The 9,841-nt window shown below is 44.3% G+C and overlaps 1 pseudogene; it reads left to right on the top strand.

Annotated features, from left to right (window-relative positions):
- The first annotated feature begins 5,691 nt into the window (after positions 1 to 5,691).
- On the top strand, positions 5,692 to 6,622 carry LOC136119369 (zinc finger protein 771 pseudogene; annotated as a pseudogene).
- Positions 6,623 to 9,841: the final 3,219 nt, after the last annotated feature.

Below are 9,841 nucleotides of genomic sequence, written 5' to 3'. Positions count from 1 at the left end.
AAAGTCCCCTACTATGATTGTGTTACTGTTGATTTCCCCTTTTATGGCTGTTAGTATGTGCCTTATGTATTGAGGTGCTCCTATGTTGGGTGCATAAATATTTACAATGGTTATCTCTTCTTCTTGGATTGATCCCTTGATCATTATGTAGTGTCCTTCTTTGTTTCTTGTAATAGTCTTTGTTTTAATGTCTATTTTGTCTGATATGAGAATTACTATTCCATATTTCTTTTGATTTCCATTTGCATGGAATATCTTTTTCCATCCCCTCACTTTCAGTCTGTATGTGTCCCTAGGTCTGAAGTGGGTTCCTTGTAGACTGCACATATATGGGTCTTGTTTTTGTATTCATTCAGCCAGCCTATGTCTTTTGGTTGAAGCATTTAATCCGTTTACATTCAAGGTAATTATCGATATGTATGTTTCTATTACCATTTTCTTAATTGTTTTGTGTTTGTTTTTGTAGGTCTTTTCCTCCTCTTGTGTCTCCTGCCTAGAGAAGTTCCTTTAGCATTTGTTGTAAAGATGGTTTGATGGTGCTGAATTCTCTTAGCTTTTGCTTGTCTTCAAAGGTTTTATTTTCTCTGTCCAATCTGAATGAGATCTTTGCTGGGTAGGGCTATCTTGGTTGTAGGTTTTTGTCCTTCATCACTTTATATATGTCCTGCCTCTCCCTTCTGGCTTGCAGTTTCTGCTGAAAGATCAGCTGTTAACCTTATGGGGATTCCCTTGTGTGTTATTTGTTGTTTTCCTTTGCTGCTTTTAATATTTTTTCTTTGAATTAAATTTTTGATAGTTTGATTAATATGTGTCTTAGCATGTTTCTCCTTGGATTTATCCTGTATGGGACTCTGTGTTTTCTGGACTTGATTAACTATTTCCATTCCCATATTAGGGAAGTTTTCAATTACAATCTCTTCAAATATTTTCTCAGTCCCTTTCTTTTTCTCTTCTTCTTCTGGGACCCCTATAATTCGAATGTTGGTGCATTTAATGTTGTGCCAGAGGTCTCTGAGACTGTCCTCAAATCTTTTCATTCTTTTTTCTTTATTCTGCTTTGCAGTAGTTATTTCTACTATTTTATCTTCCAGGTCACTTATCCCTTCTTCTGCCTCAGTTTTTCTACTATTGATCCCATCTAGAGAATTTTTCATTTCATTTATTGTGTTGTTCATCACTGTTTGTTTGCTCTTTAGTTCTTCTAGTTCCTTGTTAAACGTTTCTTGTATTTTCTCCATTCTATTTCCAAGGTTTTGGATCATCTTTACTATCATTATTCTGAATTCTTTTTCAGGTAGACTGCCTACTTCCTCTTCATTTGTTAGGTCTGTTAGGTTTTTGCCTTGTTCCTTCATCTGCTGTGTGTTTCTCTGTCTTCTCATTTTGCTTAACTTACTGTGTTTGGGGTCTCCTTTTCACAGGCTGCAGGTTCGTAGTTCCCGTTGTTTTTGGTGTCTGTCCCCAGTGGCTAAGGTTGGTTCAGTGGGTTGTGCAGGCTTCCTGGAGGAGGGGACTAGGGCCCATGTTCTGGGGGATGAGGCTGGATCTTGTCTCTCTGGTGGGTAGGTCCACATCTGGTGGTGTGTTTTGGGGTTTCTGTGGCTTTATTATGATTTTAGGCAGCCTCTCTGCTAATGGATGGGTTTTGTTCCTGTCTTGTTTGGCATAGGGTGTCCATCACTGTAGTTTGCTGGTCGTTGAGTGGACCTGGGTCTTGGTGTTGAGATGGAGATCTCTGGGAGATTTTCGCCTTTTGATATTGCGTGGAGCTGGGAGGTCTCTTGTGGACCATGGTCCTGAACTTGTCTCTCTCACCTCAGAGGGACAGCCCTGATGCCTGGCTGGAGCACCAAGAGCTTGTCATCCACATGGCTCAGAATAAAAGGGGGAAAAAAAAGAAAGAAAGAAAAAGAAGGTAAAATAAAATAAAGTTATTAAAATAAAAAGTAATTATTAAAAATGTTTTTAAGTAATAAAAAAACAAGAAAAAAAGAAAGAAGAGAGCAACCAAACCAAAAAACAAATCCACCAATGATAACAAGTGCTAAAAACTGTAGAAAAGAAAAAAAAAAAAAACAAACGGAGAGACAGAACCCTAGGACAAATGGTAAAAGCAAAACTATACAGACAAAATCACATACAGAAGCATACACATACACACTCACAAAAGGAGAAAAAGGGAAAAATATGTATATATCGTTGCTCCCAAAGTCCACCTCCTCAATTTGGGATGATTCGTTGTCTATTCAGGTATTCCACAGATGAAGCGTACATAAAGTTGATTGTGGGGACTTAATCCGCTACTTCTGAGGCTGCTGGGAGAGATTTCCCTTTCTCTTATTTGTTCGCACAGCTCCCAGGGGCTCAGTTTTGGATCTGGATATGCCTCTGCGTGTAGGTCGCCTGAGGGCGTCTGTTCCCCCCGAGACAGCACGGGGTTAAAGGAGCAGCTGACTCGGGGTCTCTGGCTCACTCAGGCCGGGGGGGGAGGGGGGGCACGGAGTGCGGGGCGGGCCTGCGGCGACAGAGGCCGGCGTGACGTTGCACCAGCCTGAGGCATGCCGTGTGTTCTCCCGGGGAAGTTGTCCCTGGATCCTGGGACCCTGGCAGTGGCGGGCTGCACAGGCTCGGGAGGGGACGTGTGGATAGTGACCTGTGCTTGCACACAGGCCTCTTGGTGGCGGCAGCAGCAGCCTTAGCGTCTCATGCCCGTCTCTGGGGTCCGCGCTGATAGCCGCGGCTCGCGCCAGTCTCTGGAAATCCTTTAAGCGGCGCTCTTAATCCCCTCTCCTCGCATACCAGGAAACAAAGAGGCAAGAAAAAGTCTCTTGCCTCTTCGGCAGCTCCAGACCTTTTCCCGGACTCCCTCCCGGCTAGCCGTGGTGCACTAACCCCTCAAGGGCTGTGTTCATGCCGCCAACCCCAGTCCTCTCCCTGGGATCTGACCTCCAAAGCCCGAGCCTCAGCTCCCAGCCCCGCCCACCCCGGCGGGGAGCAGACAAGCCTCTCGGGCTGGTGACTGCCGGTCGGCCCTGATCCTCTGTGCAGGAATCTCTCCACTTTGCCCTCTGCACTCCTGTGGCTGCACTCTCCTACATGGCTCCAAAGCTTCCCCTCTCCGCCACCCGCAGTCTTCGCCCGCGAAGGGGCTTCCTAGTGTGTGGAAACCTTTCCTCCTTCACAGCTCCCTCCCCGAGGTGCAGGTCCTGTCCCTATTCTTTTGTCTCTGTTTTTTCTTTTCCCTACCCAGGTACGTATGGAGTTTCTTGCCTTTTGGGAGGTCTGAGGTCTTCTGCCAGCGTTCAGTAGGTGTTCTGTAGGAGCTGTTCCATGTGTAGATGTATTTCTGATATATTTGTGGGGAGGAAGGTGATCTCCAAGTCTTACTCTTCTGCCATCTTGAAGCTCCCTCCAACAATATAGTTTTGTAAATACAATATTTCTATCATCAGAAATAGTACATATTTGAATGTTCACTTATTGCTCTTCCTTCTCATGCACATTCTTCTCAACAATTCATGCAACCCTACACAGTCTTGACAAAAAAGACCTAACTAAAGTTTTGCACTTTCTATTATGTTAATATTTATAAGTTATGCACATAGAGAACTAAATTCCTTATCTTAAGGTCTATGATCACTAGAAAGTCAGCAATCTGCATAGCAACTTATCAAACTATATTTTTGCTATTATAAATCAGGGGTGGTTTTCATTTGCATGTCACAGAATTATCTATTCTGGAAAATACTGCTATTAAAATAATAGAAATCACTGTTTGAGTAAATATACAATGAATACCATTTGGAGATAAACATACTTTTTGTTTCTTTTTTTTTTTTTTTTTCCTTTCTCCAGATAGTTCTAGTGGCTTTAGACTCTACAAATAATCAGTCTGGTGTTTTATGTCCCAGCAATTCTGAAGTTCACTTTGTCTGTTCTGTCTACATGTCATAGAGTCACTAAAATCTTTCACCCAGAAATTCTAAATCTCTTTACAAATGGCGTATTAAGACACATATCCCTGCAAGGAAATGAAATAATTTGATTGTATAAGTAAGGTAACACAAGCAAGAGTTAAATGACAAACAGTACTCCCAAAGCAAATTTTGAAAAGCCCTTGAATGAAGAGGCTTTTTCCAGAAAGACCAGCCTCTTTCATCAAGAGTCTTTAATATTCTTGTCCTTCTTTGCAAATAACCACAAAGAAAGAACTTGAAACTTTGCACTAGAATACTCAACGTGTCCAAAACATCTCAATGCAACAAATGAAAAATACAAATAAAAATTTAAAATAAGAGCTATCATATTCCATTACACATTAATAAGACCATTTTCTGTTCTTCTTTAAAAATTAAAATCAACCAATCCGTGTTGAAATAAATAAATATATCCTTGCTGTATCTTCCTTATTTGAAAAAAAATAATATGCTTCAAACTAAAAACCAAGTTAAAAGAAATTATAATTGGGACAAGACCAATAAAATGTTTTCATACATTCATTCTGAGGTCATTAATATTTTACCTCTCCCATCATTAAACTCAGAACAAGTGCAGTCAGATATGATATTAATTAAAATGCTCTACACTTCTATCAGTGTTGATTAGTTACTAATACAAAAGTGTTAGAATTTTTATGAAACAACTTAAAAATTTACCCCCAAAGAAGATGGAAACCAGATATTTAATAACAGATGCCAAATATGAGATTGTTCTCTCTTTAGAAGTATAATTCACCAATTAAATACTAAGAACTGGAGAAGTGATATATTCTTCTCTATGGGTCTTTTTCTGTCTTCAGACATAAGGACTGAGGACTCATCACAGTGAAGCTGAAAACAGGTTATTGGCACATTAGTAAGTTACCCAAAAGCTGTTCGGCAAATTGCCAACTGTATAAAGGAAAATGTGTGGGTTTTGCTACAAAACCTACAATCAATCTAATATGTAGAAAAGTCCTCCTTTGGAGTCTGTATATAGTATGAATCAATCACTTACGTTTACAATTGCAAATAGTAAGTCTGATAAATCGACATCTCAAAATACAAAATTTATATCTAGAAAATATAAACTATCATTTTAGAGGTATTTGAATAAGTAGATTGACGTTATCTCTGCTCTTTTAAAAGCAAATCAAGGAAGAAAATTTTTAAATTTATCTGTCATCATTCTATTTTGAAAGTATATTATCTATCTTTAACTCAAACAATATGCTATGTTGAAGAAACAATTAAATGCTACCCACGGGATAGAGATGGCACTGTCTCTCTTCACGTACAATATAGAATTTCCAAATACTATCTAAATTTCTTCATAAACATGCCTCGTACCCACTGGAGAGAGAGGCAATGGGATTTAGCAGTTAAGAGCACAGACTACTGTCATGGATGATTATAATAGTACATACCCCATAGAGAGTTTTTGCAAGGAATAAATGAGTAATGTAATAAAGTAAATAACTTGTTTTATTCATTGTTTGGCTGCCTCATGTGGCATGCGGGATCTTAATTCCCCGACCAGGGATTGAAACTGTGCCCCCTGCATTGGGAAAGTGGAGTCTTAACCACTGAATCACCAGGTAAGTCCCCAAAGTAAAGAACTTAGAAAAGTGTCTGCCACATCACAAGTGCTACGTGGGCCCAGCGCCCTGGCCTGGGGCAGCGCGAGCGCCCGAAGCTGCGGCTGGACACCGAGATGGCTGGTGAACAGCAGACAGAGGAGGAGGAGGAGGAAGGGATGCAAGAAGAGATGGTGCTGCTGGTGAAGGGTGAGGAGGATGAGGGTGAAGAGAAGTATTAAGTGGTGAAACTCAAGATCCCCATGGACAACAAGGAGGTCCCGAGCGAGGCGCCAGCCCCGTTGGCATACCCGGCGCACTTACATGCGTGCTGGGACGCCGTGCCTTGTCGCGCCGCTCCACATTGGCCAAACACGCCCACATACACACAGGCGAGCGGCCCTTTGCGTGCACCGAGTGCGGCTGGTGCTTCTCGCAGAAGTCGGCCCAGACCAAACACAGCCACACCCATACGGGCGAGGGGCCTTACGAACGCCCGGAATGAGACAAGCGCTTCTCGGCCGCCTCAAACCTGCGGCAGCACCGCCGTCACCCCACGGGCGAGAAGCCGTACGCTGCGGCCGCCACTTCGCGCAGAGCTCCAACTACGCACAGCACCTGCGCGTGCACAGGGGCGAGAAGCCGTACTCGTGCCCGGACTGCGGACGCGACTTAGGCGGCAGTTGGTGTCTGGCGCGCCACCGACGCACGCACACGGGCGAGCGGCCATACGCATGCGCCGACGGCAGCACGCCCTTCGCCCAGAGCTCGGCGCTGGCCAAGTACCGGCGCGTGCACAGGGGCGAGAAGCTTCGCTCCTGCCCTGTGTGTGGCCTCGGCTTCGGCCACCACTCCAACCTGGAGGAGCATGCGCGCACGCACACAGGCGAGCAGCCCTACCCACGTGTCGAGTGCCGCCGGCGCTTCCGCCTCAGCTCGCATTTCGTCAGCCACCGTCACACACACATGCGGCGCCGTCTCTGTATCTGCGCGGGCTGCGGCCGGGACTTCAAGCTACCTGCCGGAGGCACTGCCGCCGAGTGCTGCCCAGATTGTGAGTGCAGTTGAACCACCATTCTTGTCTCCGCGGGGTGCGAACTGGGGAGGGCCACGCTGGTATCCCGACCTGGGCCTGCGTTAACCTGGACAAATCCCTGCCCCGCCATCTGCGTCTCAGATAGGGTGGGACGGCGGCCCTGGCTGCCCTGGAACTGGGAGACAGGGAGGATCCCCTACTGGGGTCCCTGGAAACGCGCCCACCTCCCCCTCATTACATCCCCTCGGCCCGTGTTAGAGTGAATAAAGTATTATATCCTCATCCCACCCGTGCCTGTGAATGAAGTGGGTGGGGTGTGAATTAGGAGGAAAGTTGGGGGGTCTCCCCAGGCTTAGGTGATTTAGGTGAATTGTCATGGAGTCAAGTGGGGCTATAAGCCCAAAAGTGTTCCAGGAACTGGTTTTGTGTGTGTGTGGAGTCATTCCATGCTTGGCTCTTGGTTAGGTCTTCATGACCTCAGACCTAGAAGGGTCCATTAATTTAGCGCGTTGGTGATCAACAGGCAGTGCATTCTGCAGAGCTTTGAGTGAGCCGGCATGAACCTCATGGAACTCAGTCTAGTAAAGAGAAGCAGTAGTGGAAACTTTCGCACTAGGTTAAAGAACTTCAGTGCTACATTATTATTAGCTCATTTTCATCCTCAAAGCATCCCAAAGTTAGGTAACTCTTTTACCTCCATTTCTGCAGGTGAGTAAATAGGTACTGACAGCCAGTGAATGGCACAGTGGGGACAAGTACACAGGCAAGTGCAGTCCCTTATCATTGGAGCTCTAATGGGGGAGTTGTTGGATAGGAGAGGTCTTCAATGCAATCTTGGAGTTGAGAGAGGCTCTTCTCAGAGGTGGCATTTAAGCTGGTCTTAAGGTCAAGAGAGTTGGGGTTGAGGACGTATGGAGAGAACCCCTGAACCCACATGCCAGACTTGTTAGAGCAGCAGATGTCCTGTAGGGTGGAAGGTAGGGACAACAAGCAAGGACGTTGGCAGGAGACAGACCACTAAGGACCCTGGAAGCCAGGTTAAAGGTTCCAAGGCCACAAAGAAGCCTTGAGGGATTAGAGGGGAGGGAGGGGTATGGCATATTATTGAGCTAGAATTAATAGGAGTTAAAGTGGACGTGAGGAAAGGAGAGATGGGGCTGATTTCATTTCTTAGCTTGGAAACCGCAGGCAGTGTCATTGAGATGGGGACACGGGATGAGGAACAGAACCAGAGTTGAAAAAAAAAGAAAAAGAACAAAGAAAAAAAAAAAAAACAAGTGCTACCTGTTAGCTTTTTTTTCCTGATCATTTCTGTTCTTGTTGACACAACTAGTTCACCAGTACTTCCTGTATTACTGTGAATCCATGCGAATGTGACCTGCTACCCATACATAAATACTAAAATTCCTTATCTGGGCTGCTCATTTGGGTCCTTTGTCATACACTGCCCTGAATTTCAGTATTTGAGGGTATAATTCTGATATAAATGTGAGACAACGTCATACCTCATTTTTAGCATTCCTCTCAAACAATTAGCCTGCTTCTCTGAGGATCAGGACTGTGTTTTACTCATCTTTTATCGGAGCAACAGCCAGGCACATAACAAGCACTCATGGAACTGATTTGAATATTTATGATCCCCATCTAAGCCAACATCATCATATTAGCATATTAGCATCTGGTAACTGAAAAAAAAAAGGGGGAAACTCTGCTGGGAAACTCATGAAAAATTGCATAGAATTCACTAGTTGATTACCCAAGTTTTGTCTTTGGAGCAAGAGGAATATATTAGAGCAAACATGGCGACTATGAACCCTAGCAGCTGTCTTGGTGTCCTGTAGGGAATTCCCAGTGGCCTGGATTTCACCTAGAAATGGTACACTAATCCCTGTCAAAGGTGTGAGGCTGTGACTCCAGTGGCAACATTGTGACTACTTTAACTTATTGCTGTCCAATGACTAGATTGTCTGATTTTTTTTTTCTTTCCATTACTTGGATTGTATTTGAGCAAATGGATTAGAAGTTTGTGTATTGTGAAGCCAGCACCTTGGGGTTCCGTCAGTGCCTTGTCCCCAGCCCCTGCAGAACACTGGGGAAAAGTTCCACCTCAACAAGTCCCAGCAAGCCACCTAAAGAATGTCTGCATTCTCTCTAATCTGAAGCCTCAGGGATGTTGACACAACACTTCCTCCTCCCAGCAAGCCCCTCCCAGTGTCTTCCCACATCATACCCTTAGCAGCTCTTTTCAGGACATCCCTAATTTGCTAGGGTATCAGATTGTACCATAAAGGTAAATGACAGATAAAGCCAAAATTATTTTTATACTTGAGGACTCTTATGGTGGAGGGTTTGTGTAAAGAATTAATAGATACGGAATGTTTTTTAAAACCATTATCGTAAACTACATGTTCTAAGCCATAATTGCTATCCCTCTGTCCAGACAACCAATGTAGCCACATCCCTTCCTAGAAGGCTTTGGAGCCACCACTTTAATTATATGTATTTCAATAATATATATTAAGACTATTATCACTCTACTATTTTTAGTGTTTATTTTCTCTTCTTTACTACTGTTTACTGTTTTATTTTCCTCTTGGCCATTTATACTCCTTTATGTCCTCTACTCTCTTAAAAGTGTTGAACTATAACTTATTTCTGGAACAATCTCTTTTTCTATCCCTGTGAAGACCCAGATGGAAGTTGAAAGAGGGGACTCTCCACCAACTGGCCATTATGGGAAGATAAGGAGGACATGCAGCCTCACAGGAGGCCTGCAGGGAGTAATCGCAGAGCTGTAAATGTGGGAAGGCTTAGCTAGCCCCACCAGCAGTAAAGATTTTATCTCAGTGAGTTGTTGAAAGAGACATGCAGATCATCAAGTGAGGCAGAGGCCAAGAAAGTCATAGTAAAAAGTCTGATCACTCCAGGAGATGCATGTAAGGTAATCAAGGGCAGGATAATGGCCACTTTCTGAAAGTGGAGCTGGACAGGAACCACCCAACCCTGCCATCTGCTAAGACATGAGGCTCAATTCCCAGCAGCCTGGCAACCCGCAGCAGAGACTCAGTGTAAACAGCCGGAGCATCGTCCATCCTCCAGCAACAATAGCGAACTGCCTGGTGCTATGGCCCTGTGCTTTCGCGTGCGATGTCCCCTGTGCCTGGAATTTCAAACTTTACTCCTTAAATTGGAAAAAGTGCATTTGTCTTTTAATCTCAAGTGTAACCTTCTCCCTCCACCTCACGGATAAG

The sequence above is a fragment of the Phocoena phocoena genome, chromosome 2 (genome assembly GCF_963924675.1).
Source record: "Phocoena phocoena chromosome 2, mPhoPho1.1, whole genome shotgun sequence".
Lineage (NCBI taxonomy): Eukaryota > Metazoa > Chordata > Mammalia > Artiodactyla > Phocoenidae > Phocoena > Phocoena phocoena.
Note: the sequence above shows the minus strand (reverse complement) of the source record. Positions and strands in the feature narration are given on the sequence as shown.